The sequence below is a fragment of the Natator depressus genome, chromosome 8 (assembly GCF_965152275.1).
Source record: "Natator depressus isolate rNatDep1 chromosome 8, rNatDep2.hap1, whole genome shotgun sequence".
Lineage (NCBI taxonomy): Eukaryota > Metazoa > Chordata > Testudines > Cheloniidae > Natator > Natator depressus.
In genome coordinates this window covers 101,000,309-101,020,555 of record NC_134241.1, presented here as the reverse complement: position 1 = coordinate 101,020,555, position 20,247 = coordinate 101,000,309, and the positions used below count along the sequence as shown (strand labels likewise).

At 46.0% G+C, this 20,247-nt stretch overlaps 1 protein-coding gene across 1 annotated transcript in view; it reads right to left on the bottom strand.

Annotated features, from left to right (window-relative positions):
• TMEM275 (transmembrane protein 275) overlaps positions 1 to 15,100 on the bottom strand; it is a 37,827-nt gene extending 22,727 nt beyond the window's left edge. The window contains exon 1 of the mRNA XM_074961802.1: positions 15,079 to 15,100. The gene's annotated coding sequence lies outside the window, so the exon portion shown is untranslated. The remainder of the gene's footprint in view (positions 1 to 15,078) is intronic.
• Positions 15,101 to 20,247: the final 5,147 nt, after the last annotated feature.

The window sequence follows — 20,247 nt, the reverse complement described above, 5'->3', positions numbered from 1 at the left end:
CCCATCGTGTGCACAGTGAATTGTTCACCAGCCTTTAGGCTCAAGGTAACTTCTGTCAAGCACTCATGATAGCATGCATCAACCACATGGTGACTCATGATTTCAATGGAGTTATGCTGGTATGAAATTCTATGGCCTGTATTATGCAGGGGAGAATAAATACTCATAACGGCTCCTTAAGAAACCTATGGAAACTGAAGCATTGTGTGGTGAATCAGGTCCAATATTTTCTGCTAAGTAGTAACCACAGTCATTTTAACTGCAGAATTTATATTAAACTCAAGCAAAATAATGGCCAGTCATCTCAAGTACCAAAAGGGATTTTTTTTTTATAATTCCCACTGGAAATATCAAGAGAGAGAAACCATCAGTTACAGCATTTTTCCTTTCTCTTGATAAATTTACCTTAGGTAAATCATGAGAAAACAAGAGTCTGAGAAAGATCTTTTCAGTTTCTCCCTGGGAGGGAGAGTACTCTGGTTTGTCTTTAGCATGGGTAACAATGGCACATAACATGACTCAGCTGGTGTGACAGACAGGATAGCACAATGGCACCCTCTACCTCTGACAGATTAAAACCAGATCCCCCCTTCCAAAAAGGTCAAAAGGGCCCCCAAACCCAATAGCAGATGTAAGATTAGGCACTGATGCTTGGTGCATTAAATATTTGGACCAGATTATGACCCATGACGCTCTTGTTCTGTAAGTGTCCCGGGTGGTAAGTTAGTAAGTTCCTCAGTTAGTAACACTGCAGGGGAAAATATCAATGTACTGAGCTTACTGATGTCATTCAAAACTTCTGCTTGTGACAGACAGTCTACCACTGATGGTTGCTTGTAGCTGATTGCTATGAATATAGGGAGCCACATTTATCTGTGGTTTGGCTCTGCTAAGTAGAAATTACACCTGGGAAGAATTTGGCCCTTTATAGTTCATTTATTTAAAAGGTAGCCAATAAACCAGTGTGCAGTTCTACAATTGCACAATCCGAAAGATGATCATGCTGAACAAGGCTGCAGTCATTTGATTTTGCAGTGGCCGCTGCGTGACCTTCCATCGCACTTTCTGCTGAATGGGCCATAAAACCAGTAAAAAGGGGACATTTTTATTAAAAGCATCAGATACTCGAGGCACCATTCAGCGAAGATTCAGCGTTTCACACATCTAGCCATGAAGATCTCATGGGCTGCATTCCTTTGACTACAGAAAAGCCAAGTCCTAATTCAAGAAGTAAAATGACAGGCCAGATTCTCAGATGGCGTCAATCAGCATAGCTCTATTCAATGGAGCTCTGCCATGAGGATCTGGCCCATATACTTTCTTCCCCATATGGGTTGGGCTTTTAAATTCCCCCACAGATTAGCACAGAACAAGAGGACACCCTGTCAGCACAAATGTATGAATAGCAGCTTACACCAATAATACATTAAGACTCAGGAGAGCATAAATCAGCTCAACAGTAAGGTTCTCAGACCTGGAGTGCTTTGGATGCCCACTCCCTTTACGATGAAAAGGAAACCTTGAATTTCCCCCATATATGTCCAAGAACGCTGCTTCCAGGCTGTCGATTCGAATGGCAGTATGCAACACAGAGAGACTGATCCTCCTCTAATTTAGGCCCAGGTAAAGCAAGATGCTCCAAGCACATGCCTAACTACATGAGTAGACCCATTGAAGTCGTAAGCCACCACAAGCATTGCTACCCGTCATTCCAAGTACAAGGTGCTTCTCTGACCTTGCTGATCTCCAAGCACTGTGTAGACACACACAGTGCTCAGAGAGTCCATATTCTAATTTTTTTTAAAATAAAAGGCACACCCTTTCGCTCTTTGTCTGCCCAAGGAGAAAGAGCCCCATGTGACAGACGTCACTCATGTCCCTCAGCTCACTTCTGGGAGGTGCTCAGATATTCCAGAGATGAGGGCCACATTAGACTAGAAATCACATCCTCTGGAGTTCCTCCTCCAATCTAAGTGGGAGGCAAATCAGGCCCACTCTGTGCTGCTAATTACACAGCTCTCCTGCAGCAATTCACTTGCTAACATAACTTCACTCTGGTCCACCACACGACCATTACAGCAGTGCTAGGGATTTCAATACCATTTAGATTCAAGCAGCACTCCGAGGCACCGGAAAATGATTTCACATGAAGGTGGAGGGTAAAGGAGGAACTATGCACCTGATGATTCTTCCCTTCATAGGCGCTTATCTTGTTCTGTTTATGGCCCCAGTTCAGCAAGGTGATTAACCAGGTGTAACTCTAAGCGTATGAGTAGTAGACTCATTAAATTCAGGCTTATGTCCTAGGACCTTGCTGAATCAGGGCTTAAGCAACAACTCCCCCCCCCCCCCCCAAAAAAAAAAAAAAAAACACAGAGAGCCTGATTCACTGCCTCCTTCCATCATTTGTACCTTTGCAAATGACCCATTCTGATTGGGCGGCGTTTTACACAGATGACAATGAACACACAAGTTGCAGAGCAGGAGTTCAGGGAGAGTATCCAGAGAAAGGACAGGACACATTGTTGTGACACCGTAATCAGCTAACTAACCAGCCAACAATCAGTGGCTGTAGATTGCAAAGGATTTTTCAGTCAGTTCCTGTGGTTCCCACCCAGGCAGGATTCCCAGGACCCAAATTGCAGACTGGTTTTTAGGATCCAACTAAAGTGGCCAAAGCTCAAGACAAAATTCTCTCGTTCAGCTGGTTGTTCAACCTGAAGCCGAGCAGAAAGCTGAAAATTGCACTTGGGTTTTGTGCTAAAACCCTGGGCAGGCCCTGGGTTTGCTCAGAACACCAGCAAGCCTTCTGACAGACCTGGTGCGCCCTGCCTGTTTGTAATGAACGCCAAGCTAGGGAAGCATTTGCTAGGAACGCTTTGCGCAGCTCTAAACCGGGCGGGAGAAATTCATCCCTGGCGCAACCTCACTGGAATCAGCGGAGACACATCCGCAATGACGATTTTCAGAACTGGTGTGTTTGGGGCGAAACTCGCTCCTGGGCAGAAGGCGACCGTACTGCATCTGTGTAACCTGCGGCTCTGCCTATGTTACACATCCCAGTAACATGAGCGTATCACACGCCTCACTTATAGAGCCTGGCTCTTTAGCTCAGGCTGTTCAGACCCATACAGTCAGTGTGGGAAGTTCCTGATTCAAGCCCTGGCACTGGCTAAAACCGTGGGATCCATTTTACTTAAGCCCTCAAAACAGGGCTTAACCAACGACTAGGTCTTGAGCTGCCCCTTTATACAGGATTGAATTTTGCCCAGGAAGCATATAAGTTACAGTACAGTTAGCTGATGCTTCAGAGCGCCCAGATATCACTGAACTTGAGACAGACCCACACAGGACCCAGTGCTCACCTCACAGACACTAGGGTAATATTGGAGACTGGGCGCTGGGTGGTCAGGCCTTGCGGTCAGAGCAGGAAACAGGAAGTGGATCCAATCTGAGATCAAGACTCTGTCAGGAACCAGTAGCCACTCCAGGAACTATTAGCCAAGCCAAGGGCCAGAGCCAGAATCAGAAACCCATAGCCACGTCTTGGGTCAGAGCCTGGAGTCAAGAACTAGAGTCAGGGTGAGAAAGCTGGAACCAGGAGCAAGGACTGAGCAGGAGCAGGACGGGGGCAAAGCAAGGAGCAGCGGGCACCAGGAGGCTCGCAGCTGCGAGCATGAACACATTGAGCCACCAGAGAGGAACTGCCGCTGCTGGGCTAAAAGCCAGCCAGCTGCCCTTCCGGACCCATCAGCTAGTGTAGTCAGTCGGGTAGCCTGCTGAGGGCATGTTGTGTTGCCAGGAGACTGGCTGCTGGCCCTGATCCCTAACAGGTAAGTAGGGAGTGAGTAATGCCAGTGTAAGGGAGATCACAATTTGCCCATGCTTTTAGTTTCATATACACACATTTCCTATGCAGGGGGGCGGGGGGAGGTAGGCACACACCCCCTGTGGGTAGTGGCACAGGAAGCTGGAGAAGATATGCAGCTGGAGATTTCAGAGCTTCCCAACTCAGACGGACACCGGCATGAAGTCACCTGGAAGAGAAAAGCTCCGCCTACCGAGAACAACAAGCCATGTAGAAAGTCAGTTTTTCAAATAAAGTGCGAATGAAGAGCAACCGTGATCACTGAGCAATATTCGCCGTGAAGGGAAACATCCGAGTCCAGTAAAGTAAGAGAGACAGACCACTTGCAAAGTTATGGTCCAATAAGGGCATTAGATAAAGGTCAGGGCAGAAATATCCCTCGGCAGATTGACACAAGGCTTTGGAGGATGCACATCTCTCTTCATTTACATTTTAATTACTACTTAAGGGAAGGAAATACTGGAGTGGGTTTGCTTTTGCAACAAATCAATTATAAATACTACCAAGCCGGGCTAAACATTGGGACGATGACATTATTGGTGCTCTTCATCCCTGTCGTCATCGCTTATTGCCACGGATTCTCTGCAGCAAGCCTCTGGAGGAGGAGGAGGAGTTCATTTCTCTTGCAGTATTTTGTAGCTGGTGGGGATGCAGTTTGCTTTGCATCCGAGCTGTGTCCCTGAGAAGAGAGATGGTTCAGATCCCGCCTGAAGACGCACTTTGATCATGACACTTCCTGATGGCAGCCTGGTGATCATGGCTAAGGAGACAAGCTGTGATTCTTCCTTTTCCCCCCTGCCTTGCCTTTTCCTCCTCCTTTCCTTGCTCCACTTCTCTCCCCCCTTTAAATAATCCATAGCCTGCTGTCCCCACCCCCTTCTCTGTGTCTAGGCTTCACCCTTTCAGGGCAGGGATTGTCTCCCTTTTATGTTTGTACAACAACTCAGCACATTGGAACCCCAGTCCCAGCTGGGGCCTTTTGGTACTACCAGAATATAAATATTGAATACAATACCACTGGGCTGGGACTCTAGAGATCTGGCATCAATTCCCTGCCCTGCCACAGACTCCCTGTGTGACCTTGGGCAAGTCAATTAATCTCTCTGTGCCTCAGTTCACCATCTGTGCACTGGACAAAGACATTCTCTGTCTTCAGGGACCATCTCTTACTACATGTCTGTACAGCCCCTAGCACAATAAGGCCCTCATCTCAGTTGTGGCCTGTGGACACGACTAGAATACAAATACTGACTGGGAAATTAACCAAGTTTCCCTATATCCTTTAGTGATAACACCAGGTCAGTAGCATGTTCCCTAAGTCAGGGGTTCTCAACCCTTTTCTTTCTGAGGCCCCTCCCACAACATGCTATAAAAACTCCATGGACCACCTGTGCCACAACTGGTTTTCTGCTTATAAAAGCCAGGGCTGGCATTAGGGGGTAGCAAGCCGGGCATTGCCTGGGGCTGCACGCCACAGGGCCGCCACAAAGCTACATTGCTCAGGCTTCGGCTTCCACCCCAGGTAGCGGAGCTCAGGGCCCTGAGCTTCAGTCCCATGCGGTGGGGCTTCGGCTTTCTGCCCTGGGTCCCCATGAGTCTAATGCTGGCCCTGCTTGGTGGACCCCCTGAAACCTGCTTGCAGACCCCCAGGGGGCCCCAGACCCTTGGCTGAGAACCACTGACCTAAGTCACTACCTGTTCTTACATTGGAAACGTATCTGGCATATTCATGATGAAGTTTTGGTCACTGAAATGGAATTATTGATGGAAACTGGGACAGAGCCCAAACCCAGGCCTGCAGACCTGACGCCCTCACCACGATCTACTCACACATACCACATACTTGGGAAAGCTTGAATCCAGATCCAGAGAACTGTTTAGGCCCCCGGGAAAGTGGATGGGTTAAGGCACTGGGAAATGCTTTGCCCCTACAAATGTTTGGGTTTTTTTTTTTTTTCATACTGTCTGCAGCTCAGTGCATTTGCAGAACCACAGAGGCAATCAGAGGGTATTTCTGGACTTACTGCCTTTTTAGCTTCATCTTTGCAGTTCAATGTCATGAAGATAATTCGTTTCTATTAAAACCCTTTCCCCCCCCCACCCCATCCCCTTTTTCTTACTCAGAGAGCAATAACTTTCCCCTTGCAAAACTGCCTCTGAAAGGTGCATAAGGCAAATATGTGATGTTCTTGTCTTGCACATTTGTTGGGGAAATCTCTATGCAGCCACCTGCCCTGCTACAAAGAGAAAAACGATAGGATCGTCCTTTATGAAGCTTCCTCAGAAAGGAAGGATATTAATGGGTCAGTTATCAGCAAGAGGCAAATATTTTTAATTACCTCACCAGGAATTCATGTGTTTAACTCTCCAGCGTTTCCACTGGTGACCTCATTAGCAAGCAGCCAGATTTGAAAACCTGGCCTCAAGTGACTCAGCTTCATCTCCCTGTGAGACATTGTTTGGATGGGTTAGTTGATGACTGCCACTAACTGACTGTTGTACTGACTGCTGCCCAGAGAAAAACAATTGTGCAGATGTAACAATGTGGCACGCCCGTGAGAGTAGTCACGCCTCGTCATTTCACGTACCCCGTAGATTATATAGGCCAGTTTTGATTCTTCCCTGTTTGCAAGACACTCTAGGGGCAACTGATATATTATGCTGCAAATCAATAAACAGACATCAGAGCACCTGCTACCATTCAGAGATGGTTTTTTCTTCCCATACTTTAATACACAAAGACTATTAACATCTTTTATCTGCGGGCACATTCCTGAGGTAGCTTGGCCTTCACAAAAAGATGCACGGCTAAAGTAGACTCTTGCGTGGGGGGGTGACCACTGTGTTCTCACTTAGGCCCCACTCCAGCAAAATATTTAAGCCTCACTTTAAGCCCATGTGTGTAGGCCCATTGACTTCAGTGGGATTATTCACTCAAAGTTAATCATGTGCTAAAGTGCTCTGCTTGACTGGGGCCTAACACTGGTATAAATCGGGGTACCCCCATTCAAGTCAGTGGCGTGAGTGATCGCTGAGGCAGGGCCGGTGAGTATTTCAACAAAAAAACTTCAAAAACAGACTCCAATGAGAGACTGCTGAATTGGAATTGATTTGCAAACTGGAAACCATTAAATTAGGCTTGAAGAAAGACTGGGAGTGGATGTGTCATTACACAGAGTAAAACTATTTCCCCATGTTTATTCCCCCCCAACACACACACTATTCCTCACCCATTCTTGTCAACTGCTGGAAATGGCCCACCTTGATTATCACTACAAAAGGTCCTGCCCCTCCCTGCTCTCCTGCTGGTAATAGCTCACCTTTCCTACAGTGTGTATGGTAACACCCTTGGTTCATGTTCTCTGTGTATATATAAAATCTCCCCACTGTATTTTCCCCTTCATGCAGCTGATGAAGTGAGCTGTAGCTCATGAAAGCTTATGCTCAAATAAATTTGCTAGTCTCTAAGGTGCCACAAGTCCTCCTGTTCTTTTTGCAGATACAGACTAACACAGCTGCTACTCTGAAATATTTCAGTCACGAGAGCAGTCAACAGCTGCAGGCCTAGAAGTGCGACGCATTTGTGTGAACGACTTTGGACTGATCTTAAGGAAACCCCGGTGAGCAGGCAACGAATGGCTTTATGGATTAGCCATGGGAAGCAGGGCCTTTGACCACTACAGCAACTGGGAATGATTAAACCTGACGGGCTAATGTTTAAGACCACATATCAGAAGTCTAGACCCAGGGCCCTACGTCAGATGCCTGGCCGGGGGGGAGGAGGGGGCGCTGTGGTACATGACTCTCTGCCATTTGGAGGGTGGGTCATTTGCCAGGATTATAGAGCTGTCTCTCACTTAATCATTTTCTGCCAGTGCAGGGGCCTCACGTTTACTTCCGCCCCTCCTCCTCTGTAATGCCTTGGTCTAATTTCAATTCTTGGGGTTAGTGCGTGGGTGCTCGCCTACGATACACAGGTGGTCAGACTAGATGACCTGGTGGTGCCTCCTGGCCTTACGCACTGGAACGCTCATGTAACATGACTTTATCTCTTAGAAATCAGCAGGATAATAAACAAGAAGCCCGAAACTGAGAGGGAGAGAACAGGCTGCTTCCTAAGACAGCGAGGCTCATCTCCCCCAGACATGCTTCAAGCTGGCACTTTTCCGACTGATGCTCTGATCACACATTTTCCCAAAGAACCCCCTGTCCCAGAAGCAGGGTCAGGCACTGCCCCCCCCAACCCCCACCCCCAACCCCTGATACTCCTCAAAAGTGATATCTTGACATTTCACCACAGTCCTCACTGCATCTCAGCACGAGGACGGAATTCCCCATGACAGATATTCCCTCCAGGCCAAGTGTGAGGTACCTTTCTGTGACAGGGAAGGAGTCCTGTTCTTTCCTTTCCTGTACCATACCAGCTCTGTGGCTCAACTGCAGCACACCAGACCCCCCCAAGACACACAACTACCTTTAGTTGCATTCTTGGAAACCCTCGCTTCGAGGAACGCCAGATCTCTTATACACTTTAACACAGCTGGTGCTTCCCTCTAAGGAACACCCACATGCCCTTCATCTGTCAGCCAGGGGCCAAGGTAACAATATTTTTGCTTCCCTATTGTGACACCTAATATTCTTTTCAAAGGGCTGAGAATTTACACTTAAAAGTTTGCAGTTCTAGAGTGGTGATTAAAAGCTTGAAAGACAGCCAGCACTGAAAGCAGAAGAGTCAAGGTGGCACAACCGATGTCCCTTAGGATGTCTTACCTTGGATGCAGAGGTGGTCTCTCCAGCTTTAATTAAGCGTGCAACACCTCTGGGATTCATTGGGTGCTCTATCAGTAATACGGCTATGGAACTTTTACATCAGCCAAGGATTCCTCTATGCTGGGGAGAATCCTTGTCTTCCTGGAGTAGGGAAAAAGGACACTTAGTGAGGATTGACTATCCATCATGGCAGGATACAGGCAGTCTGACCCAGGGATCAGAGCAGAAGTTGGGAGTCAGGCCTGCTCAGACACCAGGAGGTCAGAGTCTGAGACAGGCCAGAGGGCAAACCCAAAGTCGAGTGTCAGGAGGCAGGCAGGGTCAGGTTACCAGGAGATCAGAAGCATGAGGCAAACTTGAGAGCAGAACCATGGATCAGTAACCAGAGTCAGGCCAGGATACCAGGAAGTCAAGCCAGGGGAGCTGGAGTAGGAGCAGGAAGCACAAAACACATAGTCCATGGCAAGGTGGATCCCAGTTGCATGGACAACCTCCTGTTCCGGGTTTATATAGAAGCTGTGAACCAGTCAGGACCCGCAGCATTCTGCCAGTCAGATCCCGGGACTGGAGTCCTCTGTCAGGGTTCAACTTCTATCCTAGAAACAGTTAACAGGTCACTGGGTGGAACCGACTAGCTCCTAGGAGCCCTGCAGACTTGTGTTCCAGACCCACAGTCCCTGGCGCTATCTGAGTCTAGAGATCAGAATTACTATTTGTATCATGGTAGCTCCTAGGTCCCCCAATCATAGACCAGCGCTCCATTGTGCTAGGTGCTGCACAACCACAGAAAAGACAGGCCCCTCTACAGGAGCTTATAATTTAAGAGACAGCAGATGGATACAGGCAGTTGTGGGAGCATGAGGAGACAATGCTGGCCACCACTGGTCATAGAAGCTGGCTCCACTGCTCCGTGTTTGAATTCTGTTGATCTGTCAAAGACAGATTCCCCCCAGGGTGGGTTTAAGACCTATCAGTATATAAACTTTAATCAGCTGCTGTTGGAACTCATTGCAGGCATGGAACGAAACCCATGGGCCTGAGTTGGATTGCCCTTGCATCGGTGTGACACGGCTGTAACTCAAAAGACTTGAGTTGAGTCACACCATTTGCGCCAGCGTGAGAGAGCTCAGAGTCAGAGTCCGAGGTTACAGAGATCATCAGCATTCAGTGGAAGAATATAACAAGCAACTGACCTCTCTAACCTAAGCCCTAGGAAGTCCTGGCTACAGAAAACATCATTTTAGGAACTGTCCCGTAAGGTGGTGCTGAAACCAGTGTATGGCAGTGTGTGTTTTCAGGGAGTTATAATCCAAAGACAAATTCATCCCTCTTAGTGGTTTGCAATAAAGAGATTGCAAGTGCTACACGCAGTGTGATTTTTTCTAATATAGAGATATTGCCCAGTCTGTGTGCGACACTCAGTCGGGAGAAAAAGCTTATCCTCTTGGAAATTTTTAATCCCAAAAGGTTCATTACAATAAATATACCATGCAAAATATATGTCCCCTCCATTTTAACACATGTAAAGAGAATATTCTGTTTTAAATTAATATATTTTATTAAGTGCAGTATTTAATAGCAGTTTGATTTTTTTGACGAGTTAAAATATTTCAAAGGGAAGAAAAAGCCCAGATAAAAGTGATCTGTTGCAATGTCAAAAACCACAGAGGAAGAGAAATTGACACAATTTAGAACCAGACTTTAGAAAGCATTTCTTTTTAATATACTAGGGCTGAATACTGCTGGCGGGGAAGGACATTTTGTAAATTAAGTTAGAGCAAAAGGAAAAATATTATTTAACGGTAAAGGCAACTTTCAATGGAAGGATATCAAATTATAGTGAAAAATTCGGTCCATTTCCTCAGCTGGTGTTAGCCTTGTGCTGTAAAGCAGCAGTTGCTGATACAAAGGGTTTTGTTTTAAAACTCTATCTGAAAGGCTCCACAATCCCCAGTAAACTATTTTCCATTGTATCTGCTTATTATTCATAAACAAAAAAAGAATTATCTAATAATTACCATTAGCCAGGGGTGGGGGGACTTCTGCTAGAACGATACACTTTTCAAAGCAAATGAAATTTCAGTTCCTAGAATTATTATTTGTATTGCTGTAGCATGTAAGAGACCCATATTCCATTGTGCTAGCTGCTGTACACACCCGCAAAGAAAGAGTCCTTGACCTCCCCCCCCCCAAAAAAAACAAACTTATTTTTATGTGTTTGGAAGAAGCAGCTCCTGTTATACTCCTCCCCATCTGGAGCTCTGTGGGACTGTTTCATGAAAGCCCTGCCTTCTGAACAAGCTACAAACAACACTATGGGTATTTGACATCCCATGCTGACTGCGGCAGACACTGGCTTGGACCCAAGACCCACTGAAGTTAATACAAGTTGCTCCACGAATAAGGACCACAGGGCTCACGCTTGCAAACACCGACTCTCTGGCATAGTGCATGTCTGTGAAGCCAATACCGATCATACGGCCCTGATCCAGGAAAGCACATTGATTTCATTGGGAACAATCACATACTTAATTTAAGCACATGGTTAGGTGCTTTGCTCGATTACGTGAAGTGAAGGCCCCATTATTGGGTCTGCATTTGAGGATTTTAAATCTTATTTTCCCGGCAGCTGAGCCTGGGGAGGAATGGCCTTGTGTTTAAGGCACAAGACTATAAACCAGAAGAGCTGCATGCAGTTCCTGGCATTGCCACAGACTCCCTGTATGAGCTTGCGTAAGGCACTGACTCTGTGCCTTGGTTCCTCCATCTGTAAAAGGGGGCTAACACTACTTACCTACCTCATCTAGGCGCTGGGAGGACGAATGCATTAACATCTGGGAGGCGCTCAGATACTATGGTGACAAAGGTCAACAAAAGAGATTAAAGCAGTTGGTGCCTGACCTCCCACTAAGGCCAATCAGTGAGCTTTGGATCAGATCCTTAAGTGTGGAAAGGGAAACCCTGTTTGAAATATGTTGGTCTGCAAACCCCTCGCCCAACAGTATGTAAATGGATAGGTCAATAGCCCAAACATGAGTTTATGTTTTCCACCCAACAACAAATATAGGCCTCATTACTTCAAAATGAATTAATGACGTTGTCCTGGAAATTCCCTGGTGAGTTTTACGCACCAAAGACTTAGGCAAATCGCTTTCCTTTTCTCCGCCTCAGTTTCCCCATAAGTATAATTATCCTCATTACACATCCCTCCCCCTGGAGGGGTGAAATGCTTGTTCCGTGCTTTGGCACTGCCTAAAGTGCCCAGGATTACGTATTGTTTCATTAAACAAATAAGACACAAATATTTGTATCCCATGTCTTGGCTCCCAGATTTACCCGCAAGGAAGAACACCGGCCTTCTGTGAAATAAACGAACTGGCTTGTATCTAGGGCAAGCAGCACAGACAGGGAGACAAAGAATGGAAGCATCTGATTTAATGGGGAGTTGATAAGTCCTACAGAAAACTGCTTTAGTAAGAGCCAAAGGACCTAATAATGTCAAAAACAATTTGCAGAAATTTTCTGGTCCCAGAGAGACCAAGTCCCAAAAATACCTTGCTGTGTTGTGGCTCCGGAATGAGTCCACCAGCTGCTTTCTGCAAAGCCCAAGCAGCTGACAGCATTATTAAGGTGGAACAAACCCATGGAATTGCTCTCTTGAGTTTATGGCGAGTCCCATCCTGCTCCACGCTAGAGTCAATGGCAAAACTTTTCCTTGTCTTCAACAAGCACAGAGCTTTATTCCTCCTTACTGAATTTTAATGTAATTCTCAGCCCAACCTAATGCAGAAACTGAAGTCCCCTCTGACACTTTGCTGAGTGTTAAATAAAGAGCTCACTGAGCGTGGTCTTCATAGCCAGGGAATAAGATGTCTATACTTCCCAGTGTGGTAGATTAATATCGGGGACGATGTTAATTGTCCACTTATAATGCCCATCTTCCAATTGGTCAAATCCATTGTCCTCTGATACCAAGATTGGGAGACTCAACTGACAATCATCAATATGGGAGGAAGAAGTTTTGTTCCAGTCTAAAAACATTCTCAGGTTAACATGTTAAGAAATTCCTATAACTTTCACTGGATTATCTACCAAACTTGATTTATACTGGTTCACAATTAATTACGACAAGAGATTATTTTACTTGTATGTTTCTGGTGTGTTTAATTGGAATTAGACATCTATCACAATTGTCTTACTCTAAATTGTTTTGCAATGCCCCCGCTTTTCTTTGTCTCACAGTGGCAGCTGGATGTTCCAAACTGAGATCACGGCCCATTGTGCTAGAAGCAAATATACTGAACATCACTGTAAATGGGTCTGAGGCTAGGGATCTGAGGCTAGGGGAAAAAAAGAAGTTAAAAATTACTTAGGTTGGATGTCTTAAGTCAGCAGGGGACAAAATACATCCTAGAATATTTAAGGAACTGGCTGAAGAGATCTCTGAGCCATTAGTGATTATTTCTGAGAACTTGTGGAGGAAGGAGATCCCAGAGGACTGGAAAAGGGCTATACAAAGGGGAACAAGGACAACCCAGGGTATTATTGACCTGTTAGCTTAACTTCAGTACCCTGAAAGATATTGGAGCAAATAGTGAAACAATTGTTTTGTACCCTAGAAAATAACAGGTTTCAGAGTAGCAGCCGTGTTAGTCTGTATTTGCAAAAGCAAAGGAGTACTTGTGGCACCTTAGAGACTAACAAATTTGTTAGTCTCTAAGGTGCCACAAGGTCTCCTTTTCTTTTTAGAAAATAATAAGGGGATAAGTAACAGTCAACATGGATTTGTCAAGAACAAATCAAGTCAAACCAACCTAATATCCTTCTTTGACAGGGTCACAAGCCTTGTGGATAGGGGCAAGCAGTAGATGTGACAGATCTCGCCTTTAGTAAGGCTTCTGATACGGTCTTACATGACCTTCTTATAACCAAACTGGAGAAATATAGCCTAGATCAAACTACTATAGGGTGGGAGCACAATTGATTGGAAAACCGTACTCAGAGACAGGTTTCAGAGTAGCAGCCGTGTTAGTCTCTAAGGTGCCACAAGTACTCCTTTTCTTTTTGCGTACTCAGAGAGTAGTTACCAGTGGTTCACAGTCCAGCTGGAAGGGCATATCAAGCAGCGTCCTGCAAGGACCTGCTCTGGGTCTGGTTCTTTTCGATATCTTCCTACCTTATAAAGTTTGTGGATGAGACCAATCTGGGAGGGGTTGCAAGCACTTTGGAGGACAAGATGAGAATTCAAAATAATCTTGACAAACTGCAGAAATGGTCCGAAATAAATAGGATGAAATTCAATAAGGACAAATGCAAAGTACTACACTTGGGAAGGAACAGTCAGTTGCCCACATACAAAATGGGAAATGACTGCCTAGGAAGGAATACTGTGGAAAAGGATCTGGGGGTTATAGCGGAACACAAACTAAATATGAGTCAACAATGTAATATTGTGGGGGAGGGGGAAGCAAATATTCTGGGATGTATTAGCAGAAGTGTTGTAAGCGAGACCCAAGAAGTAATTCTTCTGCTCTACTCAACACTGATAAGGCCTCTGTTGGAATATTTTGTTCAATTCTGGGCACCAGACTTCAGGAAAAATATGGACAAATTGGATAAAGTCCAGAGGAGAGCAACAAAAATGACTAAAAGTCTAGAAAACATGACCTATGAGGGAAGATTGAAATAGTTGTGTTTGTTTAGTCTGGAGAAGAGAAGACTGATGGTGGACATGATAACAGACTTCAAGTCCATGAACGATAAATTGTTCTCCTTTTCCACGGAAGACAGGGCAAAAAGCAATGGGCTTAAAGTGCAGCAAGGAAAGTTTAGGTTGGACATTAGGAAAAACTTCCTAACTATAAGGGAAGTTAAGCACTGGAACGAGTTACCTGGGAAGTTTGTGGAATCTTCATCACTGGAGGTTTTTAGGAACTGGTCAGACAAACACCTGTCGGCGATGGGCTAGATAATACTTAGTCCCGCCTCAGCGCAGGGGTCTGGACTAGATAACCTATCAAGGTCCCTTCCAGTCCCTACAGTTCTATGATTCGGTGCTATACAGTCACGTGTAGTCCCGGCCCAGAAGAGTTTACAAACTAAATAAACAAGAAGGAGAAAGATCCCCATTTTGTAGATGGGATACAGAGAGCACAGAATGATTAAGTGATGTGCTCAAGATCATACTGAAGGTCTGTGGCAGAACTAAGAATTAAACCCAGATCTCCTGAACCCTCCTCCAAGCCTTAACTGCTACTCTTGATTGCACATCTGTCAAATTTTCCAACAAGCCCCTTTGTGCTTCCTTCCACCCCATGCCACAGGCACAAGGAAAACCCCTGTAAACATCTACAAGGCTACCTCTATCCTCCTTTAACCTCTCCTCTGCTGGGATGCCCACAAACAAGTTGCCAATTGCGCAAGGAGTGACTGTTGCTTACCATGCTGATCAGCATCATCTCATTGTTTCCTCCTGCTCCAGCTGCTTGTTGTATCCATCTGTTAGCTCAGCTTCTGCTTAGCTTGCAAGCCCTTTCAGGCAGGGACAATCTTATTGTGTGACTGAGCAGGCTGTTGGCCTGTCCCTGCAGCCCAGGAAGGAGACACACCATGGCCAGAGCATAGTTCAGGCCCTTTTCTCAGGGCTTCAGCTTTATTTCTTCTGCCTAACCTCCTACAGCCGCACATCAGTCATCCCTTTCCCCTAACCCGGGCGTAGCTATTTCCTACAGGACACTTGTCTGAAAGTCTTACGCTGCTCCAGGAACACCCATTGCTTCCTGTAGCTCCTTTTCCTCCTTCCCTTTCACAGAGGTTTTTGTCCCCAGAGCTTCCCTGTGATCTCTCCCCGGCTGAGTCACTTGCTGATGTTGATCACCTGATCCCCAGCTGATCTGTCTGAGCTGGAAGGGAGCTGATCTGCCACAGGTGAAGCTGGGCCCAGCTCTCTTAGGGATATGTCTGAACTGTATCGGGGCACAGACTTTGGCTAGCAGGCCTCATGCTAGCACACTAAAAAGAACCATGTAGACATTGTTTTGATGTTGTGACGCAGGTTGAAGCTCAGGCTCTTGAGCACACCCCCTCCAGGCCTGAGAGCTCACCCCCTCCAGGCTTGAGAGCTCAAGCTGCCATGTCTACACTGGGATTTTAGCATGCTAATGTCAGCCCCGCTAACACAAGTCTGTGGACCGGGGCTGGGAGATGAGCCCAGATGCAGCATAAACATCCCCTGAAGGACCAGCCGGTCTGTGACACCCTAACGCAATGGGATGCTCAAACAGGGCCCTTAGGTACAGCTGCAATGCTCAGAATAATTAGTGACAACAGCAACAACAGAGCCATCCTCCTGCCCTGAAAGGTTTTGCTGGGGGAGCTGCATTAGAAAAGGAAATCTATCATCTTTCTCTTCTTTCTTTATTGAGCCTTTTGTAAGAGTCAGGACCAAATACCTCCCTCCAGGGCAATGAAATTCCACCAAGGGAGGAATATTGTAACAGCTCCTTGTCATTTTACAATCCGCGTAACTTTATGCCAGGAGGACTGAAAAGATGCTCATGCTTCTTTATGGGATTTCCTCTCCCCTGAATGTGCCTGTACACCGCCCCACAGCCTCCACAGGAGATGGGTAATGAAGAGGATAATAGGATGCGAAAGCACTTAAGGGATGTAGCTTTCCTTAAGGCACTGTGGATGGGAGAGGCTCATTCGTGCTTCAAACCTCCCACTCCCATAAAAAAACCCTAGATAGATTCATGGAGGATAGGTCCATCAATGGCTATTAGCCAGGATGGGCTGGGATGGTGTCCTTAGCCTCTGTTTGCCAGAAGCTGGGAATGGGCGACAGGGGATGGATCACTTGATGATTCCCTGTTCTGTTCATTCCCTCTGGGGCACCTGGCATTGGCCACTGTCGGAAGACAGGAGACTGGGCTAGATGGACCCTTGGTCTGACCCAGTGTGGCCGTTCGTATGTTCTTAGCAACACAGTGAGCCCATCTGCTGTAAAGGCAGATTAAGTCAATAACTATTTGGGGTAATTTATGCCTTTTAAATTTAAAATATATTATCCAGACCTAAGGCCTGCAAATCGTGATGCATGCTGTGCCAATGCCTGCATTTATAGGGTCACGTCACCTATAGCTGCTCTATCCCCTGCTGCACGAAGCTTTCAGAGTTGGCGTTACCCAGGGCCCCATCAACAGGGCAACAGAATGTTTCATTTGTTATCCTAAGGAAACACAGCTGACTTCCTAGCACAGAGGGAGCATCATTCAGGGACGTCCTAGTTCCCAATTAGATCTGCACTGGGGTCAGCATACATCTGAAATCGAAAGCCCGAGCTCGGTCCTCTCAATGGACCCATTGCACAGGGCACAAATGCGGCGCTGTTTCTCATCCAGCACCGCCACCAACCAAGTGTCACAGCTTCTATACGGCTGCCTCAGAGACTTAATGCGAGAGGCTATAATCCTGAGGCAGATCTGTACTTCCAGACAGTTCCACATGAAACCTCAGCACCCAGGTCCCTTCCAGCAGGGCCGTCCTTAGGCACATGCAACAATCGCAGCTGCGTAGGGCACCTGAAAATTTGGGGCACCACTGGGTCTTAGTGTCCACCCACCCGGCTTTCCTTTCCCTGTTCTGACCCTTCCTACAGGCTCCAAGTGTTCCTCAGGAGGGGATCGAGTAGTTAGAAGTGAAAAAGCCTCCAACCTGCCAGACCTATTAGCACAACCCTGAAACTGTTAAAGAGCCATTTAACAGGCATTTGCCAAACCCCAGGTATATACTGTCAGTTTCTGAATTTACTGACAAAAGCAGTTGTGTATTACTGTAATATTTACTCAGAACATGTCCGTCTACAGGACCTTAGTTTAAAATTTGCTTTAAAAATATTTCATTCGTGTGTTGGTGAAGATTATAAAATCACATCTCTAAAAAATCCTTGCATAGATTTTTAGATGCACAATCATCTTTAGCCTTAAATGCTTGGATCTTCAGACATATAGATTTTTAAATAAATCCTTCAAAAGACCACCCTTATCAAAAATACACATTTTAATTACTATGGTAAAAAAAACTTGCTTCCAAAGTTTTCCTGTCCATTCCTTTCTCCCTTCACCCCCTCTTCCCTTCACCCCCTCTCCACTGAAGAGGTCCCTTAAAGGGACAATACCCCTTTCCTTCCAGATAGCTGGACAAAGAGTTTCCCTTTATTTACTTCTGACTATCTGATGAACTAGTTCTAAGAGAACCCTCCAACAAAATCAGTACCTTCGTAAGATATAAAATCCTTTGTTATGCCTAAAATCTTTGGAAACATATTTTTTAAAGTTGATGAAATTTCATAAACATGTCTATTGTTATGGAGATCACACAAAGTAAATTATTGTTCCCTTTTTCTAAAAATTGTTCCCTATTGTTCTAAAAGTTGTTATGAACACACTAAACCTCTGTGACTGATTAATTTAAAATAATGTCTTTGTTTCAGTGAGTTAAATATGTAGTAATCTGGAATGATTACTTTTTGAAGGCTTAAGAGTATATTTAAAATATCAAATCAGCTTAGAAATACTGATTAAGAAAACATAAAACAGAGAAGAGCTGCATCATGTATTCCGTAATATTTAATGTTGTATTCAGCAAGACAGCTGACTCACCCTTACAGCATAGTTTTTGCAAATAAATGTCTGAAACTTCAGGGCATATCAAAAAACCTGTGATTGACATTTTTTATTCCCAAATTTAGTGCTTTTAATTAGGTACCTTCTGCACGTCCATTCCGCGTGAGGAAGAGGGTACGGGGGCCTCTGTGGGGAACTGTGACTCTCCGCCACCATGAGGAGGGCTGGGTGTCTTGTTATCCTTTGCTGCCTCGCCCCTTCCTCCGTCCCCCCCGGGGCTGTGAGCTCGGGCTGCCGTCAGGCATAGGGGCACCAGTTTAATAATACTGCGTAGGGCCCCATAAATCCTAAGGACAGCCCTGCCTTCCTGCTCAGAAGGACATAGGAGGAATTGCCATCTATCAGCCAATCCGTGGTGCATTTGATCCAAAAGCCTCAGCTGCCTCAAATCTTCACTCAGGGCCCAGGAATGGCCAGTCCCAGCTGTTTCTCAGACAGGTACACACAAGGCTTGCCCCAGCAGGACGCTGGTCTAGTTTTGCTCTGGAGACATGCTCCACCTTTTCAGCGCTCTGTGCTGGAGTTCTTGAGACCCACTCAGTTTTTCCTCTGTGACAATGAACTGCAGGGGAGGGGCATCGCATGGGTGCATGTAATATTTCCAAATCACTACTAAGGATTGCCTCCAGATTGATACTTCCACAGGACACTCCAGAATCAATGCCAGAGAAGTTCAGATAATGTCAGTAGGCTAGCTCAGACTTACCTTTAATGGCACAGGGGACACGGCCCAAGAAGTTAACCCTCTGCTCTCCAGGGGCAGTGTAGCCCTTGAGCTACTAAAGTCTGCATGAGCGCTTAACAGGTATGTTCTGCTCTAGACGACAGGTCAAAGGTGACAAGAATCAGCAAGGTCAGCTCCACACAGCTCCTGCAGGCACATACGTGGGAAAGCAGCGAGGTCGCTCAGCGTCTTGCAGGGTTGGACCCTCCCTGCATTTACAGCACAGCACCCAAAATCTCAGACAGGTTTGTCTCCTTGAAAGTGTTTCAAAGCCAAACCGTTGGAGAGAACAACATTCAAATATGGAGCGAGAGGCTGCCAATGTGATATGAGTTAAAACCCCACTCATGTGATTAGGTCCCAATTCCCCTGCACCCACCCTGGGCAAGTAATAATCCCTCCATGCTTCAGTTCACCATCCTTTGTCTGTCCTGTACTACTGTACTTTGAATAACGTGTGGTGTGTATAGAGACTGACAGATTGGATGAGTCGGAGGGCTAACTGGGTGGGAAAGACAGACCCTCGCATTAAGTAGGAGATGAGCTTGATTTGTCCCCATCACTTACAAGTGGCAAAGGTAGTCAAGGGGGAGGGGAGGTGGAAAACAGCAGCTGTTGGTTCAGAGAGAAGAAAAAAAATACAATAAAACTCCCCTGGACAGTGCTTGACTTTTTGCAGTGTCTGTTCAGCTCTATTTGTTAGATGGTGCTAATAAAACCCAGAATACCAGCCAGGAGAACACACTGGAAACATTATGTAGGAATTTATGAGTTTACTGGGTTTTGTTTTTAACTTTTAACGCTCTGTTCCGAAACACCGATGAATTTTTGATGCACTGGGAGACGTGGGGAAAGCCAGACAAACGAGCATGGAGCCTCCTTAGGCAGAGCCCATCTGTGGGCTTCACTGTTTACAAGACCAGAAGCTGGATAAATGCTTCATGTGAGCTCCACTGACTCCATCAGAACAAAGGGAAGCAATGTTGGTTAAGCACAGTGCTTAATTTGCAATGAAAGAGGCTCAAGCAATTTTTTTACATTCGTAACGGACGCAGCAAGCCCAGAGGTGCCGGGGCTCAGCCCTGGCCCAAATGAAACACTGGTTAAGCAACAGGTGTTAGTGTATTCTTGGGATGGTTGGAAGGGACACAAACGTATCGACGACCAGCAAAAGGCCTGTGGCATCACTAAAGTCCCAC